Below are 8,085 nucleotides of genomic sequence, written 5' to 3'. Positions count from 1 at the left end.
AGTGGCATGTGCATATGAATTAATATTAGTGGTGGTTCATGAGTAATGTCAATAAGATGTGATAGGTGTCGGGTTAAGGGACAGGGAAGTCGTCTGATGGTGAACTTCGGGGACGAAGTTCCTTTTTAGAGGGAAAAAAGTAATGTCGCAAAAGAAAAAGCCGAAATTATAACAATTTTGCCGTATGCTTGTAATATTTTGTAATATCTCTGTTACATTCCAAGTACGAGTTTATGATTGTTTTAATAGGTTTGGTTGAGGAAATTGCATATTTAAGTGAGAATGAGTAATTGTCGAACAAGATGACATGTCGTCATACCTTAATTTCAGTAATCTTTCGTTAGTTGTCAGTAGTGGTTTTGCGTTGTGCGGATCATACATTGTTGTGAATCTGTGATAGGACCGTTGTGTTGCACATTTGGTATTGGTAATTGCGACCAGTGAAAGTATAGTCTCGAAGTTGCGTTGATGCATGTCTGAATAATTCGATGTAGTAGTGTAAACGATAGTCGAGTTGGTCGTGTTGGTGCATGTTATGTGGTGTTGGTGCATGTTATATGTTCGGTAACTCAAGTAGTGGTTCATTGAGGCTTTGGTGTGTGGTGTGTGTTAGGCAATTGACAATGATGATGTTTGATGGACATACATAGTGGGGATAATATTTTTGAGTAGTTTTGTTGACCTGTGTTGGGTAAACGGTGGTGTCGAACTTAGTTTCTTGTCGTGTGGTAGGGGAAGGATGAGTCAAACTTCGGGGACAAAGTTCTTTTTAAGGGGGGAAGACTGTAATACCCGTCATTTTAGGGACCCATTGACCAACGTTAACCGACCTTGGGGGCATGTGATAGTCCTTGGAAAGTGGTGCAAGGGATGCCTCGTGTAGTGATAGACCTTGGGATGAGTGGTACTCGATCTAGTCAGGGCTACTCAATCGAGTAGCTTGGATACTCGATCGAGTAGGGGCCACTCGATCGAGTAAGTTGGTTACTCGATCGAGTAGCGTCTTTGCAGCAAGGGTTTATAATCGTGTTTTGATAGAATCGCAAATCATTTCCGCCTCCTTCCTTCAGACCTAGATGTCGCCTTACCTCTTTTCCTTCACCTTAATTCCTTCCATGGGAGCCTTTGAGGATGCTTGTGCCTTGGAGATAGGTTGCTTGAGTCGGATAGCGGTCTTGATGCCGATATACGATGCGTATGTATGTCATCATCAACATCTTTGTCATTTTTGTTCCTTGTAGGATTGTGGTGGTAGTAATAGGCTTTTATGATAGGGGTTTTGCTTGCTTGGTTGATGTCATGTGATTGAACAAGGAATCGCTGCGATTGGCTAAAGGTAGGTTCGCCTACTCAGTTTCTGTTGGTTGTTTAGTGTGTCGGTTGTTGTGCTGATTGTAGTGTCAGTGTGGTTGATTGATTATGGTAATCGGTTGATATTGTGTTGTTTTGTTTGTTGTTGTTGTGGTGCAGCTTATTATGAATAATTGTCTATGGTTCTCGAGGTGCGCCCTCGGCTGAGTGTAGTCACTTGCGGGAGTGGCTTCACGCCCTAGTTTTGCCCTCCGTGGAACCCGCCACGGGAGGGGATGTGCACATTAATGGGACAAGGTTATCACTCGATATAATGACCGGGGCTTAGGTGGGAACGACTGCGGTCCCCCACTGGTAGGGCTGGTCTAGTGGACAGTCGGTGACGGTGATTGGCTGGAGTGGTTGTGACTTGTGTATGTGCTTGGTTGTATTTGTAGTATGCTGGTAGTTGATGTCGTGTCTTGCCTCAGTTATTGAACTTGTGTGGTTGTTTCTTGTTTGTTTCTGTTGTGTCTACCGTGATCCCTTATGGTGAGCAGTCAGTCTTAGTAGGTGATGTCTTGGATGGTAGCCGGAGTCTTTGCGAGATTAGTCTTCACGAGTCATGGCAGGAGTAGTTTACATAATGTTGATGAGTTGTATCGTTTGTAGCAGTAGTTTTGGTTTAATCACTTGTAAAGTAACTATAGATGTTCTTTTATCGACTTTTGATGATTGCTTTCCTCGGGCAACCGAGATGATAACGCCTTTATATGCTAAGAAAGGTCTTGTTAAGGCTCCTTGGTATATGGGGGTGTTACAAAGAAGATGCCAGGGCATACTATAGGGTGAGGGGCTCGGTGCTATACCGTGGTCAGGTCTGAAGAGCGCTATGAGGGAGCAATTCGTGTCGGAACACATCCGTCACAAGTTGAGATCTAAGTTTGATTCTTTCACCATGACTAATGACATGACGGTTACAGAGTACTATCTCCGGTTCCTTGAGTTATCACGCTACGTAGAAGACATGCAGCTGGGGCAGCGAGGTTTGGTTCTTCGTTTCGAGAAGGGTTGGCACCCAAGATCATGAATAGGTTACCAGCTGGGGTTATCACCGATCTGAAAGATGTATACTCGAGGACTGGGCAAGCTGAGAGGTTGGTGGATTTATCCAAGGAGGCTACGGAGTGAACCACCAGTAAAAAGAGGAAAGCAGAGAGTGAGAGTGGCAATCAGTCGGGCCACAAGAAGGGCAGCTATAGTCAGTATAGGGCCTTTTCTGGAGGATCTGGGTTTTCTGGGGTATCTCGAGCATGGCGAAGGGGTGGTGGTCGGAGTGTTAGTGACAACTTCAACCTTACTTGCTTCAACTGTGGGGGAGTGGATCACAAGAGGTACGACTGTACCAGTGCCAAAACTGGAGGGGTTTCAGGATCTTATTAGGGGAGTTTTCTCAGGCTCCGAGCCAGAGCTTTACTAGAAACAGGCCATCTGGGTCTTGGGGTAACCGTGGAGGGCAGAACAACAACAATGGCGGCTTCAACCGCAACAGTAGAGGATCCTATCAGCGCCCGAACAACAGTGTGACTCAGAACTCGGCTGCTAAGCCGACTACTTCTAACGCCCCGGCCCAGGGTGGAGGCCAGAAAAGCAGTGGGAAGCTCTTTATGATGGGCAAACAAGAAGCTGAGAACGACGCTCATGTAGTTACCGAAACCTTTCTTATTCATAATACACCGTCTTTTGTTTTGTTTGACTCAGGGGCAACACACTCTTTTATGTCTAGAGGTCATGTCTTGTCTATGGGTTTGGGGGAGTTTGAGCTTGTAAAAGATAATGTGTTTATACCTTCTGGGGAGTCGGTGTATTGTGTTAAGTTGTATATAGACGTGTCCATATTGGTTGGAAGGGTAGATTTACAGGTCAACATGTTAGAGTTTCCTATGGATGGGTTTGAGGTCATCATCGGGATGGATTAGTTGGGTAAGTATGATGCTAAGATAGACTGCCGACAAAAGAAAGTGTCTTTAAAGGGTCCCAAGGGTGTTAGAGTGTCGTATAAGGGGTTTGTTGTGAGACCAAAGTGTAAGTTCATCGCTGTTATGACCTTAAAGTCATGTTTGAGGAAGAAGCGTCCCTTGATTCTTTGCCAAGTAAGAGATCGACGCGTAGAACAGCTGACAACATCTGATATACATGTGGTTGGAGAGTTTAGTGATGTCTTTCCAGATGAGATACCGCGGTTACCACCTAAGAGAGATATCGACTTCAATGTGGGGCTTTAACCGAGGACATGTCCTATATCTAAAGCACCATACCGTATGCCCCCCAAAGAACTGGAAGAGTTGAAGAAACAGTTACATGATCTTTTAGACAAGGGGTATATCCGGCCTAGTGTGTCACCATGGGGAGCACCAGTGTTGTTTGTGAAAAAGAAAGATGGTAGCATGAGGCTATGTGACAGGCTAGTCGTGTACCTACCAAAAATAACCAACTGACACTAACTAATATAGCTAGGGAAGTCGGGTCGATTTCCACAGGGAGGCAAGATATCTGTTAAAGGTCTGTCTATTTGGTCACAAATGGGGGTTTGAATTTTGGTTTTCTAAACTAATAAGGCTTAAAGGAAAGAGTAGTAAAGAAAGAGCAGTAAAAGGCAGAAAATGTGAATAAGAGTGATCAATAAAGAGAGAACATGTCGGGAATTTGGTTCACTACGGTAGTCTAATGAGTCAGCTGCAAATAGTCTAGATAATTTACTGTGAGACGGATGTTGAAAGGTCCTTCCGGTCCACTTTCTATCCTAGATTTCCACTAACTTAACTTCCGTCCTCATTAGGGTAGTCTACTGTTCATAGCAGGTCTATTTAGTCCAATCTTCCGATCCAGGAATAAATTTAACCAGATTAAAGGGTAACTTAGAAGCGTGCACTCAACTAAGTCGGTATTATAATTAAATTGCCATGGGTACAGATTCTCACAAATAAGTCATCTAGCCTATTCGTTACGTCGTCACATTTCTCGAGCCCTTTGTTTCTTTCTTCCAACGTATCAGCTGGATCAAGCTCCTTATCACTCGATCGAGACTTTTTGCCTCTCGATCGAGTCATTCCAGGTGAAATATCACTCGATCGAGCACTAGCAAGATCTCAATCGAGGTCCCCAATATCAGTAGTGTTCGATCGAGCAAAATTGCCACTCGATCGAACAGTTTCTTCAGCAATATTACTCGATCGAGTGGTTTGCACCTCTCGATCGAACTCTTCTTTATCCTTTTCCCTCGATCGAGCAATATTTCCACTCGATCGAGTCCTTTCTTCATCAATTTTACTCGATCGACCCCCCAGAAACTAGTTGATCGAGTATTTTCTTCGTGGTTAAGTCTTTTTCAGCAACAAATGACTGATCATCGTCATTTACCTCATTCCTCGGGTCTGAAATACTCCTATCATCAGGTAATTTCGGTCCTTCATATGAATGACCGCTTCTCAAGTTAACTAAATTCACCGTCTCATGTGGATTCTTATCAGCTTGGGACGGCAAATGACCCTGTTTCCTTGTGGACTGGTTTGCGGCTAACTGAGCGACTTGCGTTTCAAGTGACTTGATCGATGCTTCTTTCTGTTGGTCACTTAGTTGCCTTGCTTTGTCAACGACTGCAACATCGACTTAAGATCACCTAGCTCACTTACCCCACCTGAAGATGGTGCACCTTGATTGGGAGGAGGAAAGGAAGGGGGCTTTTGAAAGCCTTGTTGAGCCTTATCAGGAGGGACATATGGCTGCTGCTGCTGTGGTGGAGGAGTGGGATTGAGCACATTTTGACTTGTCCACCTCAAATTGGGATGGACTGCCCCTTGATTGTTGTAATAAGAACCCCCTCCTTGTCTGTATTGTTGAAAAGCAAGGACCTGTTCTTTATCAGTAAGACAGTTAATAGCAGTATGACCGTCATCTCCTCCACATCTCTCACAAATGACAGTTTCCTGTCTAGTCAGCAAATGAACCGTCTGTGGCTCCCCGGCATTTTGCAGTTTAAATCTACCAAACCTAGCATTCATGGCTTCCAGCTGAGCCACAACTGCCTTGTCAACTGAATGGACTATTCGAATACCGTCCCGTGGGTTCCCATATTCAGCACAATGGGTTGCCATCTCCTCAATAATAGCCCATCCCTTGTTATCATCGGTATTCTTTTGAAATCTTCCGTTGGATGAGGCGTCAAGTATAGCTCTGTGGTCATCGTACAACCCATTGTAGAACTGATTGGACATAAACCACGGATCAAAACCATGGTGAGGAAGAGACCTCACCAACCTCTTGAATCGACACCAAGCTTCATATAAAGTCTCATCAGGTGCCTGCTTGAAACTAGTAATCTTTGCCCTCAGCTGATTAGTTCGCTGAGGAGGGAAGTATCTTTTATAGAAGGCAAGCACGAGAGTTTCCCACTTGGTGATACCAGCAGCTGCACGGTCCAAATCAGTCAACCACTCACGGGCTGAGTCAGTCAGTGAAAAAGGAAAGAGCACCTCCTTAATCTTGTCTTGAGTTACTCCCTTTGTAGCAGGAATAGTAGAGCAGTAATCAGTAAAGACCTCTATGTGCTTCCTTGGGTCTTCACCCGCCACACCCCTATACAGATTTCTCTCCACCAGATTTATGTAAGACGGTCTGATATCAAAGGTGTTGCCTTCCTCAGTCTGGAGGTTGAAACCCTTGGGAATAGAAGATGCTTTAGGCTCCGAATGATTTGCAATGTTCGGCATCTTTACTGGTTGGTTAGCAAAAATGAGATTGTCTTCTGCAAATAGAAAATGCTGTAGCTCGGGCTCGAAAGTACTCAAATCTTCCTTTCGAAGTTCTCTTTGCAGACGGAGTCTATGCCTAAACAGTCTCTCTGGCTTAGAATCAGCTGAAACTAACTCCGACCTGTTTGACCTAGGCATACACAACACTGAAAGAGATAAATGAGAGCTGTCTCAAGGAATTAAAATTCCCTGAAACGAATAAAAATAAACGAAAACAAAAACAGATAGGGCTATTGCCTCTCCGGCAACGGCGCCAAAATTTGACAGGCTAGTTGTGTACCTACCAAAAATAACCAACTGGCACTAACTAATATAGCTAGGGAAGTCGGGTCAATCTCCACAGGGAGGCAAGATATCTGTTAAAGGTCCGTCTATTTGGTCACAAATGGGGGTTTGAATTTTGGTTTTCTAAACTAATAAGGCTTAAAGGAAAGAGTACTAAAGAAAGAGCAGTAAAAGGCAGAAAATGTGAATAAGAGTGATCAATAAAGAGAGAACATGTCGGGATTTCGGTTCACTACGGTAGTCTAATGACTCAGCTGCAAATAGTCTAGATAATTTACTGTGAGACGGATGTTGAAAGGTCCTTCCGGTCCACTTTCTATCCTATATTTCCACTAACTTAACTTCCGTCCTCATTAGGGTAGTCTACTGTTCATAGCAGGTCAATTTAGTCCAATCTTCCGATCCAGGAATAAATTTAACCAGATTAAAGGGTAACTTAGAAGCGTGCACTCAACTAAGTCGGTATTATAATTAAATTGCCATGGGTACAGATTCTCACAAATAAGTCATCTAGCCTATTCGCTACGTCGTCACATTTCTACCATAGATCCCCTAATCCCAACATGAAAGAAATTAGCTACTCATGCTATTAATGTTGTCAAGATTAATAATAATGAAATAACTAATATAAGGCATGATGAAACAATAATAAAATTGCATAAGCAAATTAGGGCATAAATTAAGAGAATAAAACAAGAGAATTAAAGCAAACAAAGGAAAGATTAAGATTAAAAGGAGGAAAAGATTACAATAGCAAGAATTCCGGCGTAAAGAACACAAGATCCGAGCAAAATAATCCCAAAAGCAAAGTTATAGTGAAGAGTTTAAGGGAAAGATTAAGAGAAGAGAAAGTAATTAAAACCTAATTATTGAAAGCTTAAATAGAAAAACTAAGTCCATTAACTAAATAAGCAACACGGACTAATTAAAGCCCGTAAAGATTCAAAACCTCTCGATTGAGTGGTTTGAGACAACTCGATCGAGGACTTCAGCAAGTAAACCACTCGATCGACCAAAAATGTTACTCGATCGAGTAAACCTGATATCCAGCATTTCTATAGAGTACAATAAAGTACTCGATCGACCTCCTCAGCACGTGAAACCACTCGATCGACCAAGAAAAGCCTTCGATCGAGTGTTCTTCCTCCAAAACAGCTCCGAACTCGTTGCCGACGGCTTTGTTGACAATTCCTTCACGCTTCCCAATGCAGTGCTCTCGCTCTAAAGTTCTCGTCTCCTCAAAACGCATGCCAAACAGGACGAAAAGGGTACGATTCCACTAATTTTAGGTTGATTCCTATAAAACAGACCAAACGAACCAAAGTAGCCATTTCGGGGCATAATGCAATATAAAACGGTACAAAAGTACATGGAAATACGTGAAAAATAGGCTAAAAAGACTATATAAAATGCACGTATCACTATGCACCGACTATAGGGAGCTGAATCATGTCACGGTGAAGAACATGTATCCTTTGCCAAGGATTGATGATCTTTTTTACCAGCTGAGTGGCGCAGGGGTGTTCTCTAAGATTGATTTGAGGTCAGGTTATCACCAGTTGAGGATAGCAGATGAGGATAATTATGAATATGTAGTGATGCCTTTTGGTTTGACGAATGTACCAGCAGCTTTCATGGATCTTATGAACCGAGTTTTTAGTCCGTTCTTGGACAAGTTTGTGGTCGTCTTCATTGGTGA

General features: G+C 43.1%; 1 non-coding gene across 1 annotated transcript; it reads left to right on the top strand.

Annotated features, from left to right (window-relative positions):
* The first annotated feature begins 5,577 nt into the window (after positions 1 to 5,577).
* On the top strand, positions 5,578 to 5,683 carry LOC141636681 (small nucleolar RNA R71). Its single transcript, XR_012541279.1, has one exon. It is a non-coding gene; the product is annotated as a small nucleolar RNA R71 (small nucleolar RNA).
* The last annotated feature ends 2,402 nt before the right edge of the window (positions 5,684 to 8,085 follow it).

The sequence above is a fragment of the Silene latifolia genome, chromosome Y, assembly GCF_048544455.1.
Source record: "Silene latifolia isolate original U9 population chromosome Y, ASM4854445v1, whole genome shotgun sequence".
Lineage (NCBI taxonomy): Eukaryota > Viridiplantae > Streptophyta > Magnoliopsida > Caryophyllales > Caryophyllaceae > Silene > Silene latifolia.
Note: the sequence above shows the minus strand (reverse complement) of the source record. Positions and strands in the feature narration are given on the sequence as shown.